The sequence below is a fragment of the Cavia porcellus genome, unplaced genomic scaffold (genome assembly GCF_034190915.1).
Source record: "Cavia porcellus strain 051 isolate PalLab524CR breed Dunkin Hartley unplaced genomic scaffold, mCavPor4.1 scaffold_16, whole genome shotgun sequence".
In the NCBI taxonomy this organism is placed as follows: Eukaryota; Metazoa; Chordata; class Mammalia; order Rodentia; family Caviidae; genus Cavia; species Cavia porcellus.
The window spans coordinates 9,199,107-9,226,656 of NW_026947499.1; the positions used below are offsets into that span (position 1 = coordinate 9,199,107).

General features: G+C 46.6%; 1 protein-coding gene and 1 long non-coding RNA gene across 11 annotated transcripts in view; both read left to right on the top strand.

Annotated features, from left to right (window-relative positions):
* The window catches only part of Cux2 (cut like homeobox 2), a 232,764-nt gene that overhangs the window by 83,998 nt on the left and 121,216 nt on the right, over window positions 1-27,550 (top strand). The window lies entirely within an intron of this gene.
* Window positions 585-27,550, top strand: part of LOC134470622 (uncharacterized) — a 36,731-nt gene continuing 9,765 nt past the window's right edge. Inside the window, exon 1 of the long non-coding RNA XR_010039623.1 lies at window positions 585-25,661. This is a non-coding gene — a long non-coding RNA (uncharacterized LOC134470622). The remainder of the gene's footprint in view (window positions 25,662-27,550) is intronic.

Consider the following 27,550-nt stretch of genomic DNA (forward strand, 5'->3'; position numbering starts at 1 on the left):
AGCTTTCAGGTTTTTTATGTGGCACTTGGGTGGGAGGGTTCATTTCACTGAGCTGTCCTTTCCATATTCTGTCCAGAAGCCTTAGGAGCAGCCAGCCAGTCTCACTGTATTCATTAGTTTGCCCAAAGTGTTCCAAAGTAACATATTCTCAGTCATGCTGATCCTTGCTCCTAATAAGTGATTGACCAAGAGGGTCTAGAGAAGATGTTTTGTCAGATCATACCACAATATTTGTGTTCTCTTCATTACTGTGAATAGAGTCAGTGGTGTCTGTAAATCTAATCGGATTAAAGTGCCAACCCCAGGAACCTTCAAAGCAATTTTTAAAAGGCCATCTTTAAGCCAGTAATATACTCCTATAATCTCAGCCCTTGGAAGGCTGAGGCAGGAGGATTGCTGTAAGTTTGAGGCTACATAGTGAGTTCAAGGCCAGCGTGAAATATATAGTGAGACCCCAGAGAAATACTGGTCCATGGCAGTCCTGCTGTTATCTTCTGCTGACGTTATGATCTGGTGGATTATTATAATCTCAGTGGTCCGAAGTAGGTTGGGGGGCTGGTAAGGGGGAAGGGAAGAGGCCAAAACATTACTAGCAGGTGTCTCAGGTGATGGAATTATAGAAAACCTTTTATTATGGAAAATGTTCAGCATCCATAGAAATAGAATAAAATAAACCTCTTTGTCCTAATCACCTAGCACCAACTCTTTGTCATAATCCTGCAGTTGTTTATCCAACTGCTCCCTCCACTTTCTTTCCTTTCTTCTTAGAATATTTAGAAGAAAATCTCGAGATGTTTCATCAGATGCTGATGGGATTTTGAGTAATCATTATTTTTGGCTCATTTGGATTACCAAGTTTGTATACTGGGATTTGTATTCCTATTTTTTTGTTTGTTTGTTTCTTTGACTTAAAATCGCTGCACTTTTAAGGTTCCTAAGCTTTAGACACTTGTGTTTCTTCATCTATAAAACAGGGTACCTACAGAACCCCTCTCTGAGCTCATTTCTGTAAAATGCTGAGGGCAGGGTCTGCCACCACATACTTTCATTATTTTTTTCAGTGTCGTATAATTTTTAAAGTGTGGATCCTGCCCCTCAAGTCCCTGGGATCAGGCCTCACCAAGAGGGAGATTGAGGTTCCTGGATTCAGGAACTTGTCAGAGCTTGTGTGCCAGGCTTAGACTTAACCGTGACCTGCCCCCCAACCCAGTGACTTCGCACTGCATGTGACAGGATCCACAGGACTCGGTGAAGTCCAGCATGTGACCCAGGTTAGCAGACCCTGGGCAGAAACTCAACCTCTCTGAACCTCAGTTTCTACCTGTGTAAGTCAGGGTTGTAATGATACCTCCCATGTGCAGTGAGCTAAGGCAAATTAAGGTCCAGTACAGTGCTTAGCATATAATAAGTGCCCAATAATTATTCACTGGTAACTTCTCTCCAGAATTTGCTTAAAAATGAGTACAAGGAAGGAAGTATTGAGTCATTACCTCCATGCTCCTGACAGTACCTCCATGCACAGGACCAATGAACAACCTCTGGCAATGACAGGTCACTTGGGTCCAACCCTGCTGTGGGGCCTTAGACTGGTATGTCAGTCTCTCTGGGGATATGGAAAGGGACTGTGTGGGTCAGCTGTGCAAAGATCTGCATCCTGGAATGGTTCAGAGGCAGGGGCTCCAGCTGCCAGGACTCCTGTAGCCCTCCCAGGGAGCCCTCCCTTAAGAGCAGTGGCCTCTGCCAGGCCGGCCGCCAGGAGGGCTTGGCAAGAGGACCAGCAGATGACAGTCTCACTCCATGCACAGATGTATCTGCCAGTTTCTGATGGGGAGAAGTGATCTGGGAGTTGCTCACTTCATTGATAATTAAATTCAAATTAAGAAAGATTTGCATTTATCAAATGCCTGTTTGACAAGGTGTCACTGTTCCCATCCAGCACCCAGGCACTGGGGAGCCGACAAGGGGAGGTGCAGCCACGTGGGGATAGAGACAGGAGGTGGAGACAGAGAAGGGGAGAACAGCAAAGACACTGCTGTCAGCCCTTCATTATTGCAGGGCCACTGCTCCAGTGGTAACAAAATGCTGTGTGACCCCATCGGGCTGCAGAACTATCTGAGCCTCAGTTTCCTCATAGCATCCCCCAGGCTCTCCCTTGGAAGAAGTAGATGCTACCATTGGCATCAACTAAGGTAAAGCATTCTCATATCTGTCACCACCCTGGGCAGCCTGCTCAGGATTCTCTGTGGACATTCATGGTGACCCACTAGATCCCTACCACTAGATCCCTGCACACGCAGCATTCCTGCCCCCCAGGTGTTGTGATTTGACGGTCACCTCCAGAGAATCTCAAAGTGTTTATTTTGTCCCATTCAGCCATGGGAGCAGCCTGTCTGGCCAGTTCAGGGGAAGAGGGCAGCTTCATCTCCTTCCTCAAAGTCAGGACACCTGGTGAGCCTTCCCTGCTCAGCTTCTCCAGGATCGGGTTGGGATGGCTCCTGAGGAACTGCCGTCTGTGCCAAGCTCATTCTGCTCCCTCATGCTGCCCTTGTGGCACATCTCCTCCACCCCCACCCCCACCCCCGGAAGCCACTGCACCAAAGTCCCCAAATCAAGTGCCACCTAACCCAAGACAGGATCCCACCTGGCCTTCAGGTCTGTCCCTAATTGTTGCTGGAGCTCTATCCTATTTTAGCTTCCTAGCCTTGATGTTTTCATTGGGCACAACAGATAGCTTCACTGTCTGTGGTTTACACAGATCAGGGGATATCATGGATGTGGCATTCCTTCTTGCAAGCTGCAAAGTCTGGCAAGCTGGAGACTGTTTCCAGAGAAAATAGGGATCCTGCCTGCCCCAGTGGTCCTGTGTGCTCAGAGGAAGGAGAGCAGAGGGGACTCGAAGGGAGAATGAGGAGGGTGTGTAATGGGAGACACCTGACGTAGGGCCAGCTAAGGCAGACCAATGTCATTTGTGGTCCAAATGGTCCAAAAAGGGTCTTCAGTTCAGAAATGATGGTGGGCAAACTGAAAGCTCCTGAGTTTGTAAACTATGGAGCCTCCAGCCTTACAGGAGCTCGGTTGAGCAGTGCAGTTTCTGGCTCTCTGCAATCCAGCCTCCTTTCAGAACCAGCTGATTGTGTGGCCCCTTTGGAAGGGTTTTGCATCACCACAGAGAAGACGCAGCAGAGGAGGTTTCCTAGATATAGTGGGTGCACAGTGGGATTGCTGCGTGCACTGCACTAGGCCCCTCCACTCCTCCACAGCGCTGAGTTTCCCCAGGTAATTTCAAATAGTAAGATCTGAGAAGAACAGTTTAGCTGCCAAGAATCTGCCCACTGTTTGAAAGGCAGTAGATCCCTGCCTTCATCTCTGCTGAAAAATCATTCATACTTACAGATCCAGATATACAAATCAGATCTAAGTTCAGATCTCAACTCTATCTTGAACTAGCTGTGTAGTCTTGGGTAAATCACTTGAGCTCTCAGAGCCTCTACTCCCTTGTCTATAAAATGGAGATATGAATGGGGTTGGTTGGGAGGAGAAGTGAGGGGAACACAGGGCCTGACCCGCAGTGTAAATGTCAGTCTTTGCACTTCCTGTAACTTCTCCCTTAGTTTTCTTTCTGCCTGTTTTCCCTCCTCTGCATCCCTTGCTCTGTTCCTTAAAGGCATCTTTTTCCTGTGCAGTGAGGTTCAGTGTCAGCCGTGCACAAAAGTAAAGGCAGACAAGAGCTGAACTGGAAACTCATGTAACAACTTCGCAGGGAAAGGCTGGAGAGGGATCCTGGGCAAGGGAGCAGAGGCCTCGCAAAGTAGGTTTTGGAATTTCACTGAGGATTTCTTCTCTATGTGAGTTGCAGCACTGGCTGTCAAATCAAGAATAACTCTTTTTTTGTAGTGCTGAAGATCGAACCTAGGGCCTTGCCCACGGAGAACCTTTTTTGGATACAGAAATACACATATGGAGAGTAATTTTATTTTCCTAGCCCCGGCAAAGGCAGGACTTCAGAAGCAGTCAGCTTCTAGCTTCCTGGCCAGATGTGTCCTCCTCTTTTATATTAGTAAGTTTCTTCCAGTAGATGTTCTGCATTTATACATGAAGCAGGGAAAAAACAGCAGCTAAATATAGGCCTGCACCAGCAAGCTGAGGTGGTCTGAAGATAGGGAATGAGGAGAGTGGGTTTGGGCTTTTGTGCGTGCTCAGAATAGGGAGAATCTGTGAGCCCTTGTCATACTCTGGTTGAGGCTCAAAAGCAGCAAAGGGACCTAATGTGACCTCAAAAGCTATGTGACCTTTGGCAGTTTACGCTGCCTCTCAAAGCCTCACTTTTCCCCTCTGTAAAACCACGTTATCTCTTTATAATGTTCCAGCTTGACTTTTCCATGGTTCTATTTTCTGTCAGGGGACAATGCCTGACAATGAGCAGGGAGCCTCTGATGACACCTAATGGACTTGGTTGGCTGGTCTCATATTTTTGTGTCCTCCCAAAAGTTGAGAGGAGACAGTACCTGAAGGAAATGTTCTTTATTGACCACTAAGCCTGGATTTCTTAGGTTCTTAAGATTATAATTTAGATAATTTAGTTCTCCATATACATACACACACACTTCTTGGAGAAGTGTCTTGCCTTCTCTTCATAAAAAGACATTCTTTTGTGGTTGCTAACTGGGGTGCTCTGGGTGCAGATATGTGTGCCTGCCACATGCTTTTTCAGTGTCTTGAATAAACCTTTGTCCAAATCTCAGTTTTCCCGTCTATAAAATGATCACAATGCTTTCTCCTTAGGCTAAATGAGGTGACTATAAATTGAGCATTCACATTCTGACATTCCCATGCTAAGCATCCCAAATGTTGTCTGCAGTGACCACGATGACAGCAGTGCTGCTTGGAAAGCCATTGCTTGGGAACAGGGTGGGGGATGAGGGGACAAAATGTAGGGGACAGATAGGACTTCCTAGCAAGTCCTATCATGGATTCACAAATTTCCATCAGATTTCCAAACGAGAAGGACAGAGCCGAGATAAGCCACATGCAAAGTACAGCCCCACCATCCAAAATAAAAGGGATGTATTTATATACATGTACGTGCACATCTTGGTATCTCAGAAACCAGGCAGAATATTGTAAAGCAATGTACAATGGCATAAAATATTGTCCCAATTTAATCCATCTATCTAGTGTTCCATCTAATTACTATATTAGAAAAGTCTTCAGACCATGTATTGAACATTATAAATGGGAATAAAATGATTCTGGTAATGGCTTAATAAAACAGGTGAGGTAGCTCCGTCTGTCTGCCTGTATCCTTGGACCATGGCCAGATTGATTTGTCAGGGAAGGAAAAAAAAGAAGAAATGGGCTTGTGTTGTTGCACTTTGGAGATTGTCTCCATTAGGGGCCTTTGATTTTATTCTTGTTTTTCGTTATGAGAAGTGGTTATCGGTTCCTTTTGTTAACAGCAAAATATGTAGAACTGATGGAAAAACTGACAGCAGCCATTTCATATTTTATAAAGCCATTCCCGGCTTATAATTTGCTGGTTGGGATGAATTGAGGAACCCTGAAACTCCTGGCGAATTTGCAGCTGATGACTGCAGTCTTGTCGGAGGGCGTGTATAACCGCTGGGATTTTGCTGCTCTGAGGAACTGCAGCTCGGGGAGGTAAAAATAAGCCCCAGGGCAAGAAATCATATATCATTCATTTGAGGCTGGAGTTGTCCAATCAGAAGAGATCTGAGCTCTTTGTGTACCAAATCACCTTTTCTCCTTGTGCCTAGAAAACTGCTTGCTTTTGGGGGAATTGCTGAGGTTTTCTGTACAGATCAAACAATGACTTCCCCTTCTTGCCTCTCTTCAAATGCTCAGTGTCTTTGTCTTCTACCCTGAGCCTTCTGTCTCCATTTCTTAAAAGCTGCCATTGTTACTGAGACTAGACAGGTCCCCAGCCTGAATTTGCTTCTGGCTTGGAGGCTGGCATTCAGTGACCAGAGATGGGAAGGCGGCCCGCAACCCATTGGTATATAACCTTCCCTGCTTCTGAGCGCCTGCACCTTCATGGAGGTGCATGCCCCCTTCCTCATCAAGTGCTTTGCGTGTTTCCAGCCCCAAACTCTAATTTCTTCCTTGGACCAGACTAATAAGTGGGTGTTGGAGGTTAAATTCCAGCACATTAAGGAGGTACTCACCTCTCCCAGAGCCATGGTATTCACACAAGGCGTCATCCATGTTGTCATGGCTACGAGGGCCCCGGACCCCAGAGACTGGAGCACAGAATTAATGGCAGTCCCGAGTAAAGGATTCCTGTCTTAGCGAGGTTGATGGATTACATTGATGTACCATTTGTCATACTGTAATTGTTCTGGCAAATGTAATACCCACTAGTATAAACATTGTACTGCTTTGCTAATAAAACCCAAAATAGGAAGAGAAAGGATGATACAGTGTTATGCTCACTTAAAGAGACAATGCCTCCTTTCCAAGTTGGCACTCACTCCTTTTTCTAGAAGTCTCACATGAGTGATGCCTTCTCCATTGATGTGTATGCATGTGCTAAACAGCTGTCTGCCACCTGCCCTCCCAGCACACTTGGTGTGGGCCACTTGGGCTGAGCATACAAGTATGGAGTGGTGGGGGGACATTTGAGGTACTCGGTTTCCTTCTCCATCAGCACTTCTGGTAATTTCTCTCCTTGGGTTTAGTTTTTGCCCAAAACCTCTGAGCCTCTATTAGTGCCTTCAAGATTCTCCTCTGGAGTCCATATATCCAAATTAGCTTTGTACCTAAATCTCTTCTGATAGGCTGCTACCCCCAAGAACCCATCCCTGACCAGCAGGCCCTTCTCTGAGCTTTGACCTCCTGAAAGGCCAACACCAGCTTCTAAATATCTCTAACTTGTCCCTCTCTTCCCCCTGCAACCAGTGATGCTCAGAACATTGTGTGGATCACAGGCAGTGCTTAGTAAATGTTCAGTGACTGACTCAGCGGCTCCCCACTGGCCACAAAAGGCTTAACCTGCAGCCTCGTGGGTCCATGTCAGGATTTCAAGATCCCGGATGCCCATCCGCCTCCTCCAGAGCTATCAGAAATACCTCCTTCTCTCTGCTTGTTCTGAGCTTCTGTTTTGTTCCTGCCTGGCCTTCATCAACACTCTTCTTACTAAGGAGACTGCCTTTGCCCTGTGCCTTAACTAGTTAACTCCCAACACAGACATCACCTCTCACAGAAAGGCTCACACTACGGGAGGGAGCCTCTGAGGTATTTAGCAACCCGGGCTTCCCTCAGCCAAGCAGCACTCACATAGGTGGCACAGCATCCTTTGCCAAGGTGCCTTTAGCCACATGCCACCCGGAGCCCCACCCAGCTTGAGTTTCCTGTGTGCGGAGGAGAGCAGTGTGTAACTGAATGCTTTTCACCACCTCCACTCTCCATGAGTTGGGCTCAGCCAGGATCCCCCTCCCAGGTAACAGTTGAGTAGAATTGAGGACCTGTCTGCAGACTGTTCCAATGGTGATGGCCTGGGAATAGGAAAAGTGAGCCATGACAAAGCTCTTGATCTTGTCACTGGGTTGGGCTATGAGTTAGTTGAGTCGGAGCCTCACTGTCTCCCCAGGTTGTCTTTACTTGTCCCACCTTCCTGCCCCTAGAATAAACAAGGCAGAGTCTTATCTGGAAATTTGGGGAAGAATGATGATATGGCTGAGGCCCCTGGAGGCAGTTTGGCTAACCCTAACCCTAATCTCCTCAATTTGAACCCTTCGAGCCTGGAGCCATCTGCATTTACCTATTTGACCCCTGCTCTGATTGCCTCCCCTCAGGCTCTGGGCTCCAGCTCAGAAGGGGCTACACAGGATCCATGATCCAGTATAATGTTGTCCAGAATCACTGGCTCCCACATTTTAACATACTAGTCCCTTTTACTCTGTGCAGAACCCTCTACTTCAAGGACCCAGCTGGGACCCTGGTGCTCTCTGAGGTTCTGCTTCTGTAGGGAGTTGAATTGGGTGGCAAGCAACCACAAGCCTGGGGAATAGCATCTTAAACTCACATGGGTACAGTTATTATTTTTTTAAATAACTGTCTACTTAGAGCAATTTTAGGCTCACAGAAAAATGGAGAAGAAAGTGAAGTTCCATGTATACTGTTGCAGGATGTACACAGTCTCTGTGTCTTGGTTAATTTTCTCTCGTTGCTGAGACAAAAATACCTGGCACTCAAAATTAAAGAGGGTTAAGGTTTATTTAGCTCACGTTTTGTGGGGGTTTCATGCCATAATCAGGTGGCTGCAAGGCAGGGTGGTGTGGCAGCAGGGCAACCATTCATGGCATAGAAAACAGCAAAAACACCAAGAGCAAAAGGGGAGGAGGAGTGCAGAGAGAAGATTCTTTCTGTCTCTTATATTGTATGTAGGCCACACCCACCCTAGTGTGGGTGTAACACTTACACTCGCAATCCCAGCATTGGACCATGAATTAATCAGAAATTCTAGAAGCCTGCCTCCATGACTACAGGAGGCTTTCTGGGGACATCCAGACACAAACCATAACAACTCACCATGTTCAGTGTGCACTAGGGGATGACTTTTGGTATAGCTGATAAACCTGCAGTCACAGGTCATTATCCCCAAGTCCATAGTTTACACTAGGGTTCACTCTTGGGGTTGCACAGTCTTTGGGTCTGGACAGATGTTAAGTGATGACATGTTCAACCTGTAGTGTCATACAGGATGCTCTTGCTGTCCTAAAAATCTCCTGTGCTCTACCTGTTCTCTCTCTGTCTCTCTTCCTCCCTTCCCCTCCCATCCCCTCTATCTCTTCCCCTCCCCACTCTGGCTCTCTCCCTCCTCCCAGACCCCTGTAATCACTGAATGCTTTACCATCTCCATAGCTTTTTTCCTTTCTCAGAACATCTTACTGTTGGTGTCTTAGTCTGTTTTTGTTGCCAGAACAAAATATGAGACCAGGCAGTTTATAAGGAATTGGAGGTAGGGGAGACCAAGAGCATGGTGCTGATGCCTATGAAGGCCTTCTTGCTGCATCAGAGCACAGCAGAAGGTATTATCAGGCAAGACAGAGCAGGTGTTTGCTCTTGGGTCTCTCTTCTTATGAAGCCACTAATGCTATCATGGGGGCCCCACCTCATCTAACTCTTATTTACTTCCCAAAGAACTCATCTCCAAATACCATTGCCATATGAATTCAGGGTCAAGTTTCCAACACCTGAACTTTGGAGTAGTACGTTTAGGCCATGTAGTTGGAATCATAGTGTTTAGCCTTCTTGGTCTCCCTTTTAAAATGTATCAGTGGGCAAAGAGTTTCCTCCTCAGTGGCTAGTGATGGCTTACTAACTCATTTCTTCTAGTGTGGAATAGTATTCTATGGCTCTAATGTATCACCATGTATTTATCCTCTGAGCTCCTGAAGAACACTGTGGTTGTCAGTGTTTTTCTAATGTGGCAGAGTAAGAGGGAGACTACCTCTGTCTTTCCATTTCCCCTCTTGGCTTTTTCAGCTTTGTAGCTCCTAATAGCAGTTCATTCTCCAGGGCTCATGGTGTCTGCAGGCCAGGAAGCAGTGAGACAGGAAAGCCAAAGGGGCAGAAGGGAAAGGCTTTCTTGGGATGAGGATTTTATCTCTCACTTCAGGAAGGGAAGCTGCCTAGGGAACATGACTTCATTGTCCAGAACTAGCCACTCATAGCTGCAATGCAGCTGTTAGAAGATCCGGCTCTCTGGGGCTGGGGCTTTAGCTCAGCGGCATAAGCACCTGTCTTGCAAGCACACGGTCATGAGTTTGATCCCCGGTACCGACAAAAAAAGATCAGGCTCTGGTTTGAATCCCAAAGTCCTATGTGAAAACCTTAAAATGTATTGAAATCTTTGGCATCTCAGAGTGGGCCTGTATTGGGAGTAGGGTCTTTAAAGGAGTAATAAAGTTAAAATGAGGCCAGTAGGGTGGGGCCTTATCCAGTATGACTGGTGTCCTAGTAATCTGAGGAGATCAGAACACAGACATGCACAGAGGGAGGGCCATATGAGGACAGAGCAGATGTAAGTGTTCTGAAGATAGACGGTGGTGATAGCTTAGTGACTTAATGCCACAGTTTCTGACATTTAAAAATGGTTAAAATGGTAAATTTTACATTGTGTTCATTTTACCCTAATAAAAAAAATGCTACCTTTATTACTGTTGCTGCTGTTCTTCTAGTAACAATGCTGTTGCTGCTACTGAGTTTTTACTATATACAGCTACATTGTATTCTTGACATAAATTGTCTGACCTAGTCCTCCTGCTGATTCTAAGAAGTAGATCCTATGAATAAGTATGGAAAAACATACCTACAGTGCTTAGCACTAACTGGGGCTCAGAAAGGTTAAATCATTTGTCCAATCATGTGTCCACTCAGCTTGCAGCTCATCTGGGCCTTAAACACGAATGCGTGGGTCCCAGACCTGTTCAGACCTTAGTTAAAGCAAGATTTTTAGCCTTGACACTGGATAGTCCTTGGTGGTTGGGGGTTATATCTCGTGTAGGGTGTTTAACAACATCCTTAGGCTTTCCCCGCCTGATGCCAGTACCATGTCCCAACCTCAAAGCGAAATGATCCAAAGTATCTTTAGATCTTGCCAAATGTCCTTTGGGAGACAAAATGTCCAAACCTTGCCAGATGTCCATTGGAGGGCAAAATCAGCTTGGTTGAGAATCAGTGGTTTACCAGGGGCCCACTGGCAACATGGAGGACGTTGAACAATAATGGATATTGTGACTTTTAAAGTCATATCAATCCATGGAGATCTGCTGGGTATTACGTGGGGGGGGGGGCACAATTGCTTTCTTTTGTCTTTTGGAAGGATGTTTTCCAACTCCCTGCACCCTCTTCCTCTTAAAACATTAGGACATGTGGAACATCCATTTTTGGCATAAGACTGGGCATACCACCCCCAGAGCTTAAACAGTGCTCATTTGCAAGATGGTTTATATTAGCAAGAAACAGCCCCATACAGGGCTGGGGAAATGTGGGGCCTGCATGCAGTGATATTGTAACCTTTCAAGAAAAGAAGTCTAGGATGCTTTGTTGGGTGAATAAAGCAAGTAGTAGAACATGACCTCATTTTTATGAGGAATTCTTGCTATATGTGTACATGGTAGCAGACACAAAGAGAGAAGCCCAGAAGGGTTCCCCAGGGTGTTAAGGTGGTTTCATTCACTGCTGCACCCTCAGGGCCCTGGCACACAGTAGGTGCTTAATTATTATCTCTTCATAACCAAATGTGAAGTGGCAAGGCAGGGCTGTCAGCTTTTTTCTTTGCATTTTCCATCATTTGAATTTTTTATAACGAGCATATATTAACTTTGTGGCTTTAAAAAACCTTCCTCCAAAAAAAGGAAATTAAAAAAAAGAAGAATCACGCCTTGAACTTGCCTGGCTCTTCCTTCTGCAGAGCTCGACAGGCACGTGCCTGTCTTGCCAAAGCCATGCAGAGAAATGAGGCTGGTGTTTTATGGTCCTTGTTCACTCATGCATTGCTAACACTGGGCTCCTGAAGAAAGCTACTGCTTTTTTCATTTCTCTCACTGTGGTTTTCCCTTGGGCTTTTGCAGAGGAGCAAAAATCAACACAGGAGGCATGGACAGGAAAGGCAGAAAGGGAACCGGCCAGGGTCCTGTAGTCTGCCCCGGGGGGCAGGCAGAAGGTTGACTTCTGTGGCCTCCTCCTTCTGAGGCCTTGAGATGTTTCCAAAGCTGCACAAGTGCTGAGGGAGGCTTGGAGATGAGTGGAGGTGAGGGCTGAAGAAAAGGAATTAGCACCTTTTGGGAAGCAGATTTCTAGATCTCAAGGATGACTGTTTTGGGTTCTTTCTGGGGACAGTTTTTTGGTTTTGTTTGGGGTTTTTGTTTTGTTTTGTTGGTAGCAATGTGAGGAAAGAGAAGAATCCCCTGCCCAGTCTTAGGATTTCTAAATATTCCAAAGGCCTTTGAGTTTGTACAACTGCATCTCAAATGTTTTTAAAAGTTTATAACTGACCTGATTCATAGAAAAAGATAAACACCCTTCCCATGTTTGGAGTCATATGTAATTTTTATCTCTTGACCTTTAAATGTAAGCAGCAGTAAAATGAAGAACTATTGCAGTCATTTAACACTCCGGCTGTACTAACTGGTTCCTGCCTGAGAACCGTGGTTTTAAATTGGCTAATGCAGAATACTTGCAGAGCTAATAATAATTCAGATTATTCCTGTCAGCTATTCCGGTTTCATGGGTAATTTAGTAGTTGAATAAATTTTTAAAAAAATTCATTCGTTACCATGCGCTGTTATGAATCAGTAGATGGTTTACCATTGGCAGCAGTAACTGTAAGAAGATTTAAATTGCTACTGAAAAGGATTTGAGTGAAGGTAATGTTTTATAATGTTCTAAGCCATATGCACTACTTTCAGGCCTCATCAGTTTTACATTGATTCCTAGTGAAGTGTTTAATTGCATCATGAATGCAATATAATTCAGTTCTTTCTGCTAATATGGTATATATCTCAAAGTGATATACGGCACTGACAGGAAGAATTCACAGTTCCGTCTGGATTTGGGAGGGCAGCGACAATTGGGGGCCTACTGGATGCATGGAGGGCAGACGCCCCAGAGGAGGGCTGCAGCCAGGCTCCATCTTACTGAGACGAGGGGAATGTCACAGGCATGTGTGGGGAGCAGTGGGCAGTGTCTGTCACTGCTCCCAATGCTGCTGGCCAGCGAGAAGAGGGGTCTGGTGTATTGGCCTCCTGTAGGAGACAGGGAGATCCCTCAGCTGGTGCAAGGCTTCACAAGGCTGGCCAGGCCCATTGCACGCTGATGGGATTGGCTTCCAGAATCTCACTGGCTGTTTCTAAGTGATGACTGAAGACTGGGCTTCTGTTGCCATTTGTTTAATCATCCAGTGAGTATTCCTTGAGCACCTACTATGTTCTAAGGCAAGTGATGGCCAGGAATGCCTTTGCGGGAGATTGGCTTCAATCATATGTGAGCTCGGTTTTGGTGGAGGTCTCAAGGGCTCTGTAGCAAAGATCTACAAAAGGAACTCAAACCCCTTGCCTCTGCAGTACCATGGGCAGTGACCAGACACGGAGACCTTGACTCCTTGGGCAGACAGCAGGGCATGTCCCCAGAAGGGCACAGCTGCCTCACAACTCTATCTGTGTCTCCATAGGCTTGGAGTTGTCGGAATTGTCAGTTTCTCATGAGAAGCTAGGCATCCGGATTTGTATGCAAAAATCACCCATTTTAAAGGAAAATGAAAGTATATACACCATACAGGCCAAACTAAATACAGTATGTCTGTGGGCACAGCGTACCCAGGGGCCACCTGTTTACAGTGTCTGTTCATGGGCATGACTCTGCTGTTCAAGTAAAAAACATTTGCTTTCCACCGACAAAATGTATACCATTAGAGGCAGTGGAACTCTTGACAGGCGGGGACGGCATTCTGCGGATGTCCGACGCAGTGGTGGGGGATTGCCGGGCGAAGGAGGCAGCTTCTTTCCATCTGGTGGTCATGGATTTGGGAACAAGTCGCCCTGGATGGGGCAGACGTGCCTAGTTACTGCATCCTAGAAATGTAAAGGAGGCATCTTCTCAGAACAGAACTAATGAGAAGAAGGACATTGTAGCCTGCAGCTTCCAACATGGAATTCAAGGCAGGGTGACCTGAAGATGGTAGGGAGGGGCAGGATGGATAGAGCTGGAGCAGACTTTCCCTTTATGCTTTTTCTTCTCTGAATCTCAGCAGGCAGCCCAAGGCCCAGAGAAGTCCTGTAGGCAAAGCCTCTGGCTTCCCTCCTCTCAGGGAGAAGAATGTAGCCTTCTGAAATGCAGGGAAAGCAAGACTCATGCTGGCTAGCTTTCACTCACACTCATGTCTCTGTTTATTTAGAAATACTGAGGAACCAGGCATGTTATGGAGGAGACTGTGGTGACCAGGACAGATAGGCCTGCCCTCCAGAGCACAGATAGACAGACCCCATGCAAATGTATAATGAAAAACACAAATCACCTTAGATATGACTGACCTTAGCCCAGCAGCATCTACTTGGCCATAGGTTGGCTTCAGCTTTATAAAAAGTGTGTCTCAGTATATTTGTTGGTCAGAGCTGCAATGACAAAATGCTGCTGTCGGGCCGACTTAAACAGAAATTTGTCTTCTCGTGATTCTGGAGATGAGAAGTTCAAACTTGAGGTGGTTCCTTCTCAGGCCTTTCTTTGGTTTGTGAACAACCTTCATGACCTGAAGACATCCACCTTCTGTGCCTCTGTGTCCAAAATGTCTCCTTTTCATAAAGACACCAGCCGTGTTCAATTAGACCCAGCTCAGTGACCTCATGTGAACTTTATTTCCTCTGTACAGACCCTGTCTCCGAATCAGGCCACATTTTGAGGAACTTGCATGTAGGTTTTGGGGAGAATGTCACGGTTCACCTTATGAAACTGCACGTGCAGCACAGTATGGGTGTGACTGCAGCAGGGTTAGAGGGGACTTTCAACGAAGGGAACAGGAGAACAGTGCCACGTGCACTCTGCTTGGAGGACCGTCTCCGCCAGCCCCCATGAGTGATGCTGGTCACGTCCATCCCTCTGGAGTGAGACCTTCGAAGCAGAGCTTATGCATTTTCAGCCATCTGATCCTGTGTAGCCACAAAGCAGCAGCCTGGGCCCTGGGGCTCCGCCCTCAGCCTGGCGCCGAGATGTAATCAGAGCCTTCTTTTTATCCCCACTCTTGAGAAAGGCCAGCCAGGCCACCTTTTTGATCATCGTAACCTTGACGCAGAAGAATAATTTATCCATGCCCCCAGATGAGGAAATTGCAAAATTTTATTTATGAAGCCAAGCCACCACATCATAATTCTGTTTCTGTGTTGCTGAATACAGCTTGCCAAGATGTGGAGGTGTGGGTGATGTTTGATAATAAAACGGGACATCATACCCAGAGATGAAGGTGTGGGGGAAGCAGGAAGTTGGGTCCCTCAGGAGAGATCCTAGAGAATGTATCATTCTGGAAGTTGACCTAACTGTTCTTCCATGGACTCCCAGGTCAGAAGTAAGAGGATAAAAGTCTCCATGAAAATTCAGGGAAGCTGATGTGAGGGGGATTTTGAACATGAATTCAGGATGGGAAAAGATGTATAGCCCCACCTTTGAGGCCGTGGCCTTGGTTCTGGGAGCTTGGAAGAACCTGTAGCATGGTGGTGATGAGCTCTGGCTTTGTAGTCAGCTGGCTTTGGGTTTGGGCCCCAGTTCTGTCACTTGCTTTGTGGCATTTAGCAAGTCAGATTTGTAAACCTCAGCTTGTTCATCTGTACAGTAAAAATAAGAACACACCTACCCCAAGGGTTATCTTAAGGTTAATGTGAAGTAGTGCAAATATAACGAAATTGTCTGACCAGTGGACACTACTTCCTATTTGGTAGCAATTAAATGACAAGGCAACTCTGGAGCCACACAACCTGGCTTTGCATCCCTGTTCTCACTGGCTGTGTGAACTTGGATGAGGCATCTCATCTCTGTGAACCCCTCCGTTTTCCTGATCTGTCAAGTGGGTTCAGAAATGATTTCCATTTCCTAGAGTGGGGTTGCAGGTGGAATGAATGACTGGCAGGAATTAGAACAGTGACTGCCCCGGGGTCAGTAAGTGTTACTGCTTACATTACTTCCTAGGTTACAATCCTTATGAGTCTTGCTTCTGAGAAGCTGTTCCTAACTTTGACTCTGATTTAGAAGCAGCCTGTCTCCCATCTGCTGACGATGTTAACGACATGCTTAGTTTAAAAATCCAAATGGCTTTGCATTCCTCATGATTTGAAACATTCTTCTGAGGATTCATAAGTTCCTCCTGAGGTGACAAGGATATGTGTCCTCAGGGGAGCTGCCCCCCAGTCTGTCTGCTGCAGAGAGAGGGGTGGACTCTGACACATTTGAACATCCGGGGGCTGAACCTGAAATACCACCACCCATTCTCAGGCCCCAGCCAGAAAGTTCAGCCCAGCAAATGTTTTGCAGCCTCTCAGCACTTTGCAGTTCTACCAAATTAGTGTTTGGTATTGAATTAGTATTCATTTTCTCTAATATGATATAAAAGTATAATCACATTAGTGACTTTTATAGCACATTAGATTATACATTTGGAACACGTCCCCGCCTGAAACAGCTTTAAAAAAAAGAACAGCCAACAACAATAACAAGCGAACCATTCTCCATCCCAGCTCACAAGTCCTAGCTTTTCATCTGGGCTGCAGCAACCTGGATAGAAAATGCTCTCCTTGCCTCCTAGTCCCCACAGAGAAAGAATTTTCATTCCACTGCCCTGATTTGTGAAGCAGTGAATTTAAGACCTTAATAGTCGTTCCAAATGAATGTTTCTTTAATCCCGGGGCAGAAACGTAGGCTGTGCTTGAGATGTAATTAATAGCACTAATTATTCTTCTCTTGTTCCCTCTCCTTCTTCTGCCCTCACCCCTTTACCCCAAGACACCTAGCAGGAACCCCGGGAATGTTCATCTTTGGCTTTCAGGTGCCCCTGGCCAAGGAAATCAGCGAGCTCCTAGCCCACCCTATCCTAGAATTCCTGTTCCAAAACATGTTTCTCTACTTCTCAATTATTCTTCTGGTTTGGGATTTCTGGGCTTTCCAGGTTAGATTTTCTAGAACCTGTTCCTAGCTGACTAGGTGACTCGACCATTGTGAAGGGGATGACATTCCAGTAGCAGAGGCCTAGAACCTGGCTTTCCCAAGCATCCTTCCCTGCCAGGTCACCCTCACTGAGGCACTGGTCCAAAGACAGGAAGAGCTCCTCAGAAAGAAGCTCCAACACCCCCCTCCCCCGCAGACACCCAAAGCTGAGGACCTATCTGTAGCTATGTAGAGATCAGAGTTCAACCTCCACAAACTGTTCCCCACTACAAAGAGTACTGGACTACAATGTGGTCCACATATAATGAAAAAGTAAGCCTGGGAAAGGAGCTACGATGATGTATTTGTACGTCTCCTCATTGCCAAACCATCAGAGCTAGGCAGAACCTCCTAAGGTTAGGGCAGGCCTTGATAGCAGACTGCTTTTTACATGCCAACTCTGAGAATTTAGAATTAGCTTTCTGCATGGAGAAGATTCTTGAAAGTTTCTGGATCTACAAAAGAGTGTCTCAAACAATCTTCAAACATGCTTGAGCACCTGCTGTACATCAAATTCTGCTGTCAGCACCAGGGACACAGCTTTTAACCAGGGCCTAGGATCCTCCTGTATAGAAATTCCAACTCCCGTGGACCGGGTCTCATGAGACTGAAGCACAAGATAGAGCTGGCATCTCTAAATGTGCTAAATACAATGGGAAGCCAGTCTTATGTTTAGAGGATTAAAGGCTTCTGTCAAGTCAACAGACAAACACTCTGGGTTGTATATGGAAAGTTGATGGGAAAGAGGCCAAATTAGAAGGTCAGGTTGGGGATTTAGCTTAGTGGCATAAGCACCTGCTTTGCAAATGTGTGGTCGTGAGTTCAATCCCCGGTACCAATAAAAAAGAAAAAGACAAAAAAAAAAGTGCACCAGGATGGGCTCCTACAAGCAGCAAAAAAAAAAAAAAAAAAAAAAAAAAGATCAGGTTGAAGGTGTCTGTGCAAACATTGATGGAGGATGAGGGGTAGATACAAACTGACTCATCAAAAGGTCTAGATGGTGTGGGAAATCCATTATTAATGTCTACCACAGGTGTAGCTATGTCTGCCAACTGCATGCTTATGTATTTTCTATCTCTGCCTTAAAAGTCATTTCATAGTTGATGGAGGGAGCTGAGGAAGATGAAGAGTCATTCATGGATAGTAATTTGTGGCTTTAGCAACAGCAACAGGATATTCTGAGAGGTGCATTTGAAAGGGGGTATTTCCCAGCTTTTGATGGGGGCATTAAGCAGAGAGACAGGCCAGCACACGGGGATGAGATGCTACACTGTGTCAAGTTGAGATTGATGGAATCAGACAGACACGTAGGACCCTCAGAAGATGGAGAAAGTTGACCAAATCCCTAGAGAGTCCCAGCATACTTCATAAAGACACAAGCAGGAAGGCTCAAGGAAAAGAGGCAAGGAAGACAACTGTCAGTACGCGTGAAAAAAGTTTTCAATTGTATCATTGGAAACAAAGGGTCTGGGACAATCTCATCCCCTACTTCTCCCCACCTTGCAAACCACAGGACCCAGCCAGTGGTAAATGACCCGTCAGAAGTGGATTTGGTTTGTGTTGCTATTGTTTTCTGTGAGCTCCTGTCTTCTCTGTGAAGACCAGCCATAGTCAGACACTTGGAGACAGGGAGGGCAGTGGAAAGTCAGTGGGGGGCTGGAGGAGAAGCCTGGCTTTGAAAACTGGCATTTCTCGGGAGGCTGAGGCAGGGGGATTGATGCAAGTTCAAGACCAACCTGGGCTACAGAGTAAGCCGAAGGCCAGCTCGAACTGCATAGCAAGACTCTGTCACAGAAAAAAAGGAAAAAAACTGAGGATGTGAGAAATCTAAAGAGCCAGGAGTCGTAGCACACCATTTTTAAAGAAATACTTTAGGATAGGGGAAACTTCATAAGATTGTGGTACTGAATAAGGCCATACATGTAATCTCTTTCTATTAAAATAGACTGAGGACAGTTTTTGTGATTTTGGCCCAGTTAACTCAGCTTCCAATCCTGGGGGAAGGAGGCCATCTAAAAAAACTGTCAAACTGCAAACCAGTCTCTACCCTTGCACTCTCGGCCATCATAGCCAGCATCCTGCCTTAGGGTGTGACATTTAGCCCTGGACAACAATATTCCTCCATTGACACACAGGCTGGCCATGGATACAGAGGAGTTCAGGGCCTTGGGAAAGACCTCAAGCTTGGCCAGCTCAAACCTCCAGTGTGGGCACCCCCACACTCAAGCCTGGGCAGCTGTGGGATGCCCTAACCATGCCCAGGAAGGTGTTGACAGACCCTACTGGGAACCCAAGCCAGCAGCTCCTACCAGGATTGTAGAAACACTTCCCAAGGGTTCTGATGCTAGGGCAGATTGGAGAACATCTGGGGTAGGCCATTTAATGTGCATTTCTCTAAGATATATTCTTCTATGAGCAGGAAACATGTGATTTTACAAATTGTGATTGAAGATTAATTCAGATGAACTTCTAGCCACCTCCTGGCTGTGAACTTGTAGATGTCCTTGACTTACTATTGTTTAACTTGTGGATCTTTGACTTTATGCTAGCAGTGGTATGAAAATGATACACATTCAATACTTCAGAGCTTGAATTTGAACCTTTTCCCAGGCTGACTAGATAACGAGGTCCAATCCTCTCTCACAACTCTGGCAGTGGCAGAGAACACAGCTCTCTGGCAATCCCACTAACTTGAGGGAAGCAGCCAGCATTTCTAGGGTGCTAGGTTGTTAAGCCAGGATGTTCAGAGGGTCAGGTGTATTAAATGCATTTTCCATATCTGATATTTTCAGCTTACGTCGGGCTTGTCAGGACATGTCCCCATTGTAAGGCAAAGAGCAGCTGTGTTTCTTAACCTGTTTTTTTGCAGAGCATTTTGACCCACAGAGAAGTATAAATGTGCAGAGCCACTACTCCCACCCCCATTACAATACTGAGTGAATCTTTACATCCACTCAAAATGTTAAAAAAAAAAAAAAAAAACACGTAAAAACACATCACCAGGGCTGGGGATTTAGCTCAGCGGCATAAGCACCTGCCTTGCAAGCAGGCAGTCATGAGTTCGATCCCTGGTACCGATAAAAACGAAAAAGGCAAAAAAAACCCACATCACCAAGAACAATGGAATAAGCATGTTCAAAGTGAGGGAAAATACTTTGAGGGGGATTAATGGTGATGCGTCTTTTAGTGTAATACATTTTAAAATTTAAAGTCACCATATTTTTATCATATGTCATTAATGTTTATGGCAATTTCTGTCAAATAAAAATGTGACAGTACAACGTCATCCATCTTACCCACTAGATCTGGCACTATGTGACTTTTGGCTCTACCCCAAAATTAAAATGACAGTGAAAGATAACTGTTTTGAGTTGACTCAAGACATGAAGCAGCCAGGATAGCACAACTAACGACACACAAAAGAGACTTCCAGAACTGCTTCAGAACCTGGCCAGAATGATGGGACAAGTGTGTTTGAAGTGAAAGCATGCAGTCTGCCTTTCACTGTAGTATTTTTTTAATTAAACATCCATCATATTTTTTTTTTGTCTTTTTCCTTTTTATTGGTACCAGGGATCGAACTCAGGACTGCCTACTTGCAAGGCAGGCGCTTATGCCGCTGAGCTAAATCCCTAGCCCCTCATCATATTTTTTTATAACCATTCATTCCCAGGCCTTTTTTTTTTTTTTTTTATTTCAAGGAAGGATCTCACTGGGTCACTGAGTTGCCCTGGCTGGAGTCAAACTTGTGATCCTCCTGCTTCAGCCTCCCAGAGTACTAGGATCACAGGCATGCACTACAGTGCTTAGCTGCAACTCCTTTTTAAACAGAAAAGGGACTAAGGATGATTCCTCCTTACCTTTAGGACTGATTGAGAAGAATACCTATGCTCTCAGCATCGATAGTCTCACTGGAGGCAGAACAGATGCTAAGCATGTAAGCAAAGTAGGATAGGAGAAATGCGAGTTTACAGTGGAAATAAGCATCGTGCTGGGGTCCACCAGCAGGGAGGGGCTACTGAATAGACCCCAAAGGGGGAGGAGTTGGGATAGTGGTAGGAGTGTCTTGGGTGTGTAAGGATGTGCTGGTGTCTGCTTATGTAGGTGTGGGTGTGTGTAGGTAGGTGGGTGTGTTGGGTAGTGTAGGGTGTGTGTGTGTGTGCACATGTGCATGGTGTGTGTCACAAGTTTCATCTGGGCCTCACCCAGTGTTACTGGACCTCAGAGGGGTTGGGAGATGTGGGCAGAGCCAGGATGGCACGCAGCTCTCAGGCTCCCTTGGCCACAAGGGGGCCCAGGCTGTTGTTCCAGTGGCCAGGCACAGATGGAGATGTGCACAGAGTGACAAGATGCAGTGGCATTTTCAGAGATCTCCCTGGAACAGCATCATGGAGGGCAGGCCAGTGGCCTGGAGGAGGTTGGCAGAGTGGGGCTTGGCCTTGGCCTTGGAAGTGGAGCTGATGGGCTCACGGGTGGGTGATGTAATGTGGTGGGACAGAGTGAATGAAAATGGGCCCGGGGGCTTGGCCCCGGGGCTGAGCAGCTGGTGGTTGCAGTGCCCCCACCCTGAGATGGGGGAAGATGCTGGGAGAAATGGCGGGAGCCGGAGCATGGCAGTTCACAGTTGCCGCTTGGCCCTGGGAAATCTGAGATGCATGTGGCGCTAAGTGCTGTGGGCTGGATGTGAGACCCAAGCTCCGCCACAAATGGAACAAGCAGCTTGTCCCTTGCTCAGAGCCCCAGGCCAGAGCACAGTCCTTGGAAGGGTACTTAAGCACAGCCACTTCATCTGTCTCCCTGCAGCTATCTCATCACGAACTCATGGGCATACCCCACTAAAAGGAACCCTCTCTGGGAATCCAGCCCATTCAAAATGAGCTCACGCCACAGCAGAGAACCATGTGGCACTGGGACATTTGCGAGCACCGGGGTCCAGAACACTGGGTCACCTTACCAGGTGAGAGGTAGGACTGAGTTCCCAAGCTGGTTCCTGTTACCCTTATGCCAGAAAATAAGGATACATTTTGTCACTGAGTAATGTCCCCCATACCTTAATGAATACTGCTCAGTTCACCCTCACAACAAACCCCAGAACGGAGGCTATAATCATTTTCATTGTATAGATGAGGAAACTGAGGCGCAGCAAAGTAGTAGCTACACAGCCATGTGGTATAGACAGGGTTTAAAACCAAGCCAGTTGAACTGCATACAGAATGCCAAGCAGTGGCCAAATGTCCTTTCTTAAAAGTCAAAACACCTCTGGGGGGGGGGGGCTGCCATCACACCCATTATACAGAAAGGGAAACTGAGGCCAAAGAGAAGAAATGCTTTGCTTTAAATCATTCAAAGCTGGTAAATAGCACCATTTAGTACTCAAACCTGGGCCTGGGGGAAATTCTACATTGTCTCCCAGACATGTGACCTGCCCCTGCCTCTCTTCCTGGCAGTACAAGTCTCCATCCCCCAGCCCAGCCCCAAGCATTTCAGTGACTGTCAGGGCAGGTGGTGGGCTTGATCCTTAAGGCTGCACAAACAACTACCACAGAAGGCTACACTAAGAGACAGGAAACAGCAGAGGCTGATGGGCTCCTTGGAACTGTGGCCGGGCCTGTCAAGACCCCGTGTTGGGAGGTGTCATCCCTAGAGCCTGTGTGTGCAGCTGCAGGCATGTGAGGGATGGCGCTCACGTTGGTGGCCGGGCCCCACCACACTGTGCACTGTGCCCTGTGCACTTGCACAGTGTCTTGCTGCTCACTGAGACTCTTCAGCGGGACAGCACTGAGCAGCTCGCTACAGAGAGAATGCTGTGGGATTTCCTGCTGGCTTCAACAAAACTCGTGTGTGTGTGTGTGTGTGTGTGTGTGTGTGTGTCTGTCTGTCTGTCTGTCTATCTTGGACCATACTGAAAAATGATACCCTGATTTAGACCCCTACCTCTGAAGCTTCCAGATGACCTGTGCTTGATTAGCAGAGCTACTCAGAGCATGGGATTTGAGGTCACACTGTGGAAATCAAATCCCAGCTCTTCTGCTTACTGGCTGTGTGACCTTGAGCTTGCCTGCTGTTAACTTCATGCATTTCGTTTCCCGATCTTACAGGGTTGCTATAAGAAGTACAAATCTGGCAGATAGTACATGCTTACTGTATGCTGTTAATTGTTATCGGTGTTATTTCTGTCTAAACAGATCTTTCTGGAAATGACCAGATAGTAAATATTTTCTGCTTTATGAGTCCTGTGGTCTCTGTCATGTCTATTCTCTTCCATTGTGACAGGGAGCAACCATGGATAGGATAGTATGTCAGTGAATGCGCATGATTTTGTTCCAGTCAGACTTCCCTCTTAGTTGTATCTGAACACAACAGAGAAAAATCCCCTTAGCTCAGCAAGCGTGTGACCCTAAGACTGCCAGATGTCATTTGTCCTAAGTTAGGGGGTGAAGTCAGACATGATGGGACAGAAAGATAGTTCAGATGGAAGCTGTCACTTGCCCACGTGTATCTAACTGACTCCCTCCTCTGCCAGCCAGGGGTTGAGGTCATGTACTCTACCCAGGATCATCTCTTTTAGTCCCAACAGAGAACCACATGCTACACTTTGTTTTCCTATAGACATTTCTCTTTCTCTTTCCAGGTTTTATACCCTTGAGCCAGGTATTCTTGGCTTAATTCTGTGAACCTTATTCATCTTATCTGTAAATGGGTTAATCATTAGACTTACTGCATCCGGTCAGTTAAAAGGACTAAGTGGGTTAATATTTATAAAGGGCTTGGAATGGTCCCTGGTGTGTAAGCAGCACTATAGATGTATGCTATTGTTATTGTTACCCGGAGACTGAGCTCACAGGTTCTCTCAAGTTTTCCTGCTAAACTCAGGAACACCAGCTCCCTGTAGCTGGCTGGGGCTGGGTCTCTCCACATCCCCACTATCAATCCAGGACTGGTATTGGCTGGGTACTTAGTGATTGCTTAGTTAAAGTTCAGAGAAGCAAAAGGCAGTAACAGAAAGTGAACGTGAGGAAGGCATGGAGATCGGAGCAGCCTCCAAGGTGCTGTGGTTCTGAGACACGCTAACATTGTGAGCATGTTAGGGATCCTATGAGCAGTTTGGGAATTTAGGCTCTCACTACTTAATTTGGCTCACTGTAGACCCATAGCAGGGATGTCACCTAAATAGTCATTAGCTGTGCAGGTCGCACCTGGCCTCCTAGAACAGGATCTGCACTTCAACAAGATCCACAGGTAATTGACACTAACGTCTGAGCCATTTGTAATGAGAGAGGACAGCTCAGGGAAGTAACACCTGAGAGGGAGAATCAAACCTTGCTAATATTTTTGTAGCATTGGATCCATCCATGCCTGAAGCTACCCTTGCATTGTGGTTATATAAGCAAAAGTTGCCTTGTTCTGATTAACTACTTTGTAGATGCTGCCAACAGGACCTGTGTGTCATAGGAGCTCTTGGTAGGGGTGATGTGGGACCATCAGCTGTTTCACTAAGAAAATATTTGGTGACTGGATGGATAGATGGGACGAGATGCACTCTTCTGCCACTTGGGAAAGGAACAGCAGGAAGGTCATGGGACCCACACAAGCTGGACATCAGGAAGGTCTGCAGAGCCAGACCAGAGTGACCTTGATGGGACAGTGGTCTCTACATAGTAGTAAAGAACAGTGAGTATGGGAGATGCAAGGGTTAAGGCAGCCAGGCTAATGGGTGTGTTGGGGCCCAGTGCAAAGACATGAACATTGAAGTCAACACTGGTCACTTGATCCTGATGCCACTCACTGCCACTTGCTTGTTGTATGACCCTGGCCAAGGGAACAGATGTCTCTGAGCCTCATAGTTCTTATCTATAAAATGGGCATTAAAGCAGCACTGGCTTCATTGGGACAAGGGGAGGGCCGGGAATACACCAGTGTGCAGGCTCCATGTGTGGTGACATCACAATGTGGACTTAAAGTCTGACCAAAACGGTACCATGGAAGTGATACACATCGGAACTATCCTGTCCACTCCCTGTCAAAAACTGGTTGTTAAACATTTACCAGCGTGTTACTGGTTAAACAAAGTGTATTTAAATTGTCATGCCCAGGGGCTGGGGACACAGCTCATCAGCACAATGCCTGCATGGCAAGCACAAGAGCCTGAGTTCAATTTCTGGTACCCCAAAATAAATAAATAGCTGTGCCCAGTGCTGGGACCTGGGGTGGTTCCCAATTACTATTATGTTAGGTACATTGCTGTAACATGATAGAAAATGTTTTTCATGGTCAGGCTCTACATGTGCTCATTTTGTGACAGCTACTTTAGCTATTCAGATGCCTTTTCTATTGCCCCTGTGGTTCCTAGCCCATTCTTGGATACCTGAGATGACTGTTCCCTGAGATCTGCACTGAGAAAGTATTATAGATGGTAATATCTGAAGTTAACATTTATTGAACATGAACTAAATGCCAGGTACTGAAAAGCACTTTTTGTACATATTCTTATTTGATTTCCCAGTACTCTGTGAGCTAGAAGTGGTTACCTGAATCTCCTTGTGTGGAGGTGACTGGAGCCCAGAGAAGTTAATGACTTGGCCCAGGTCACAGCTGCTTGTTGGGTTGGCCAGGCTTTGAGCCCTTGCACTTTGACCCCAGCACCTGATGAGGTCAAAAGTGGAGGGAGCAGGGTCCTTAGGGTGTGGACCTCCTCCTTACCAGCAGGCCTGAGGGACAATGGGCAGGGCTAAGAAGCCTGGCAGCGGTATCTGCCTGGTGGAAGACATCGGTCCAGTTTTCTGGCACTTGTGTAGCCGCATTCTGACGGGCAAATGGATGTCTCTGTTGGAAGGGAATCTTGGCCCCTTGCCTGTTGGCAGCCGGCTCTTGGCTGCCACGTGGAGCGCTGTTTGGAGGCAGTAGGAATTATCCGGCAGCCTTGCAAGGAGAGCTTGGAGTGGAGCATGGTGCAGCAGGTAGGGGCTGTGCCTGAACCCGTGCCCCAGACGGGATGGCAGAGGACGAGAGGTCAAGCACGGTTGATGAGAAGCCATACTTAGCTCCTTCACTCTTCTCCCTGCCTCTTTCTGTCTCTGCTCTTACCACCCCTCAGCCTCTCTTCCAGGACTTCCAGAGCCAGTCAGATGACAGGTGGTTTAGCAGTGAGGGCCACAGCATCTCAGGGCCTTCTCCTTCCACTGTTCAGATAAAGTTCAGGCTTTTGGGGGTGATTTGAAAACCCTGTGATATGACTTCTGCCTCCTTCTTCTGGATTTTGTCTCCTTAGATAGAATTGAACTTCTTGAGTGGAAACTCAGCTCTCTGTCCCGTAGTGCCTAACCTGGTGCTTGCCAGAGCACACTGATGACCTGGAAAGGCCAAGAGGGGCATCCATCTCTACAATGGGGAGGCCTGATTGTTACATGCAAAGCGCTGTGCAAGGCTCTTACGTCAGGGGTGGAAACCTGTGGCATACAAGCTATAGTGAGTGCACGTTGATCCTCTTTTTGATTCTGTCACAAGTTGTATGAGTTTTTTTTTTTTTTCTAAATTTAAACCTCAGTATTCAGGTTTAATTGCACTGTTGGCAGTTTGTGGTGTATAAGTGGGTTTGGGGTTGTATTTGGACACTCAGTCTCTAAAAGGTTTGCCATCACTGGTCTAAGTGCTTTTTGTTCTCATAACAACTCTAATAGTTAGGCTCTGTTGTATCCTCATTTAACAGAGGAGGAAACTGAGGCACTGGGAGATGAAATTACTTGCCCGTGATCATCCAGCTAGGACATGATCATCCAGCTAGTACATAGCAGTGGCAAAACTTGAACTCCAGCCAGTCCAGAGATTGGGCTGGCTTGAGAGATATTTCCTTCAACCACTTTGTGACAGCTCATACCAGCTCAGTGTTGTCCCTTGCCACTTTCCTACGGCCTTGTCAGCATAACCATGCAGCTGCTGGCTCCTCACTCATCCCAGCTCGGCTGTGCCCACACAGGCTTGACGAATCGGCTTTGGCAACCTCAGCCCTGCTTGTCACCTCAGTGAAGGCAGAACGCAGAGGACTGGGTTGTGGAAAGTGTAATGGGTCCCTCTCTCTGCCTGTCACCTTTTCTCTGCAGATGCCAGGGCTGCTTGGACAGTTCAGAGAAGAACCAGACCATTCTGTAAGAACTGGGAGGTAGGATCTTTGGGGACAAGAGAGATGTCCTAAGCAGGGGCCTTCCAAAGGAGGACCTCGCTCCATCCCTGAACCTTACCCAGTCAGTTGAGGGGACACATGTGGCTGTGCTTACCAGGGACTGATAGGTTCAGCATGCCCTGGCTTCACTCAATACAGACCAGCAGTCCCCTGTAGAGGAGCTGTGTCATGTTAGCAATTCTCCATCAGACTGTGTCATATCGGGACTGTATTATATATTCACAGTTGCTCCTGCTAATGTGACACGAAAGTTACTAATCTGAGGAGACTCTTGCATTGTATCAGGGGAAACAAATATTAATGTGAGTCGATGGAAGTGGCTAATAGGAAATTGCACTGATAATGTGACATGATGTGTGGGCAGGAGGAGTTGGGGTTGGTGCTTGAGCTTTTCCAAAAGGCTTAACAGAGTTGGGGTACAGGATCTCCATGGTAGTCACTCAGAGAGTTAAAGTTACTGTCATTCTCCACTCTGGCACTACCAGCCACAGACCATCACCCATGTGCTGGGTTGAATCCTGCCTCTCCAAAATTCCAGTCTTCTCAGACCCTCAGGGTAGGAGCTTGTTTGGGAATAGGGTCTTTGTAGGTGTCATTAATTGAGAACACACTGGGCAAAAAGAATCCTTAATCTAGTGACTGGTATCCTTGAAAGAAAGCCATGTGAAG